We start from the raw sequence: 4,049 nt of genomic DNA, 5'->3' as shown, positions 1-4,049 counted from the left end.
GAGGAGGGCATGACAACCTACTCCAGTATTCTTGCCTGGAGAATCCCATGAACAGAGGAGCTTAGCAGGCTACAGTTCATGAGGTCGCAAAGAGTCAGACACGACTGAGCGACTAAGCACAGCACAGCAAGAACCAGAAACATAACAAGAATAAAAGGAAGTGAATAGAGTTGAAATCTGCTGGTCTCTGGAGCATGTAGTAGCTGCCAGGAGTTTGGCTCTTTTGAAGTGTGTTCCATATGAGATGGGATCAATGCGAGTCTCTCACTATAAAGCCAGTGTTTGGGGATGAGGCACACTATTCACTAAAGGAAGGAGAGACAAGTACACACACCAAACATGTTTAAATACATGCATGTGCTTTGTTAAATGAATTAGTTCATGGGAAAGAATATTTTTTAGGTGGAGCTGAAAATATTTGTTATGTACTTTCCCAAAACTATATCATATAGCTATGCCTCATAATATAGGTAAATAAATGTCAACTGGATTAAGAATTTAAAAGTCCAAGACTCAACTTTATTTTTTTAACTTTTTATTTTGTACTGGGGTATAGCTGATTAACAATGTTGTGATAGTTTCAGGTGGACAGCAAGGGGACTCAGCCATTCATATACATGTATCCATTCTTCCCCAACTCCCCTCCCATCCAGGCTGCCAAAGCACAACTTTAAAAAGAAGATATAGGTGAATATCTCTCTAACCTTGAGGATAACAGAGGCTTTCTAAAACAAGCCATACTTAACACCAGAATTAAATTGTATAGTTTGACAAGTTTGAATATATTAAAAGAATGAACTTCTGTCCATTAAAAGACAATCTAGATACAGAGAAGGTATTACAGCACAAAGAGCTGACAAAGGATTATTTGAAAATACAGCAAGAATTCTTGTAAACTCAAAAGAAAATAAGAAAAAGAAAACATAACAAATCATGAACAAATATTTTGTAGAAGAGAAACATTTGTGAGGACTAAATATATGTTTAACTTCACAAAGAAGTCACTATAAACCAAGACCACAATGTGATAACAGTATATACCCACTTCGATTAGTAAAGAATCAAAAGTATTGAAGAGGATTCAGTATTGAATGAACAGAATCTCTTATACATCACTGTTGAGAGTATAAACTAGTATAACTACTTAGGAAAACAGTTTGGCATTTTTATAACGATGAATATTGACACACTCTACAAAACAAAAATGACATGAAAACTCTGGAACACATTTATAAGAATGTTTATAGCAGTAATGTTACATGTAAAAAAAAGTAAAATGGCAAACAAAATATTTAAATACTTAGTGACTGAAGAATGGATAAATTATAGTATATTCATATAAATATATCCTAGAACTGCATGTACAGAATAGATGACCTTTAGTAGCATATTTCTGAGTAATAAAACAACATTTTGTGTACTATTATACCTTTGAAAATGTACCAAAAAACCAAATATGTAAAATGATACATGTTTAAGCATACATCAGTTCAGTTCAGTCGCTCAGTCGTGTCCGACTGTCTGCGGCCCCATGAATTGCAGCACGCCAGGCCTCCCTGTCCATCACCAACTCCCGGAGTTGACTCAGACTCACGTCCATCGAGTCAGTGATGCCATCCAGCCATCTCATCCTTTGTCGTCCCCTTCTCCTCCTGCCCCCAATCCCTCCCAGCATCAGAGTCTTTTCCAATGAGTCAACTCTTAAGTATATATATGTCCCCTCTCTCTTCAACCTCCCTTATACACCCCATCCCATCCCACCTTTCTAGGTGCTTCTTTGATTTTGTTTTGTCATTTTCAGCGTAGAGTTCCTATACACATTTACTAGATATATACCCAATTATTTCATTTGGGGGATGCTATCATAAATCATATTTTTTAATACATTTTCAGCATTAATTAATATGATCATATGATCTTCTTTAGTCTGTTGATGTGGTAGATAACATTCAGTGATTAACTGATTTTCTTTTTTTTTTTCTTTTATTTATTTATTTATTTATTTATTTTTTTATTCCTTTATTTCTCATGTGTTCCCCATCCTGAACCCTCCTCCCTCCTCCCTCCCCATACCATCCCTCTGGGTCGTCCCAGTGCACCAGCCCCAAGCATCCAGCATCGTGCATTGAACCTGGACTGGCATCTCGTTTCATACATGACATTTCACATGTTTCAATACCATTCTCCCAAATCTTCCCACCCTCTCCCTCTCCCACAGAGTCCATAAGCCTGTTCTATACATCTGTGTCTCTTTTGCTGTCTCATATACAGGGTTATCGTTACCATCTTTCTAAATTCCATATATATGCATTAGTATACTGTATTGGTGTTTTTCCTTCTGGCTTACTTCACTCTGTATAATAGGCTCCAGTTTCATCCACCTCATTAGAACTGATTCAAATGTATTCTTTTTAATGGCTGAGTAATACTCCATTGTGTATATGTACCACAGCTTTCTTAGCCATTCATCTGCAGATGGACATCTAGGTTGCTTCCATGTCCTGGCTATTATAAACAGTGCTGCGATGAACATTGGGGTACACGTGTCTCTTTCCCTTCTGGTTTCCTCAGTGTGTATGCCCAGCAGTGGGATTGCTGGATCATAAGGCAGTTCTATTTCCAGTTTTTTAAGGAATCTCCACACTGTTCTCCATAGTGGCTGTACTAGTTTGCATTCCCACCAACAGTGTAAGAGGGTTCCCTTTTCTCCACATCCTCTCCAGCATTTATTATTTGTAGACTTTTGGATCGCAGCCATTCTGACTGGTGTGAAATGGTACCTCATAGTGGTTTTGATTTGCATTTCTCTGATAATGAGTGATGTTGAGCATCTTTTCATGTGTTTGTTAGCCATCTGTATGTCTTCTTTGGAGAAATGTCTATTTAGATCTTTGGCACATTTTTTGATTGGGTCATTTATTTTTCTGGAGTTGAGCTGTAGGAGTTGCTTGTATATTTTTGAGATTAGTTGTTTGTCGGTTACTTCATTTGCTATTATTTTCTCCCATTCTGAAGGCTGTCTTTTCACCTTGCTAATAGTTTCCTTTGATGTGCAGAAGCTTTTAAGTTTAATTAGGTCCCATTTGTTTATTTTTGCTTCTACTTCCAATATTCTGGGAGGTGGGTCATAGAGGATCCTGCTGTGATGTATGTCAGAGAGTGTTTTGCCTATGTTCTCCTCTAGGAGTTTTATAGTTTCTGGTCTTACGTTGAGATCTTTAATCCATTTTGAGTTTATTTTTGTATATGGTGTTAGAAAGTGTTCTAGTTTCATTCTTTTACAGGTGGTTGACCAGATTTCCCAGCACCACTTTTGGCTAAGATCAAGTGTAGTATCTGTTCTTATCAGATTAACTGATTTTCATGTTGGACCAGCTTCACAGAAAATTCAGTCATGGTGTATTTTTTTATACATTGTTGGATTCATTTTGCTAACATATTCTTAAGGATTTTTACATCTATATTCATGAGGGATATTGGTCTGTCATTTTTCTTCTTGGAATCTCTTTGCCTGATTTTGGTATTAGAGTGATGCTGGCCTAATAGAATGAGCTAAAAAATATTCATTCTGCTTCTATTTTTTGTAAGAGATTGTGAAGAATTGCTATTCCTTCCTTAGAAGTTAGGCTTCCCAGGTGGCTCAGTGGTAAAGAATCCACCTGTAGAATTTAATGGTGAAATCATCTGGGATAGTGTGTTAAGGACATTAATATTCAAAATAGTTATTGATACATTTGGATTAATATTATCCATGTTTATAACTATTTTCTAATCATTGCCAGAGCCTTCTTTTCAATCTTTGGTTTTAACTGAGTGTTTCTTATTATTCCATTTTACATCTCCTTTAGTGTATCAATTATTGTTTTTTTGAAAATATGTTATAATACTCTAAGTCCACTTTAAATAAAATTTCTTGTGTAGCTCAGACATCTTATAACAAAATAGTCCTCATTCTTGTCTCCTGGCTCTTACGATATTGCTGCTACTCATTCATTCACTCACATGCTAAAATCACTGTACTCTATGAATATTATGACATTAAATAGTTA

At 36.2% G+C, this 4,049-nt stretch overlaps 1 non-coding gene across 1 annotated transcript; it reads left to right on the top strand.

Annotated features, from left to right (window-relative positions):
• Positions 1 to 3,296: 3,296 nt before the first annotated feature.
• On the top strand, positions 3,297 to 3,482 carry LOC133243632 (U2 spliceosomal RNA). The gene has a single exon (XR_009735179.1). It is a non-coding gene; the product is annotated as a U2 spliceosomal RNA (small nuclear RNA).
• Positions 3,483 to 4,049: the final 567 nt, after the last annotated feature.

Source organism: Bos javanicus, chromosome X (assembly GCF_032452875.1).
Source record: "Bos javanicus breed banteng chromosome X, ARS-OSU_banteng_1.0, whole genome shotgun sequence".
Taxonomy (NCBI): Eukaryota; Metazoa; Chordata; class Mammalia; order Artiodactyla; family Bovidae; genus Bos; species Bos javanicus.
Note: the sequence above shows the minus strand (reverse complement) of the source record. Positions and strands in the feature narration are given on the sequence as shown.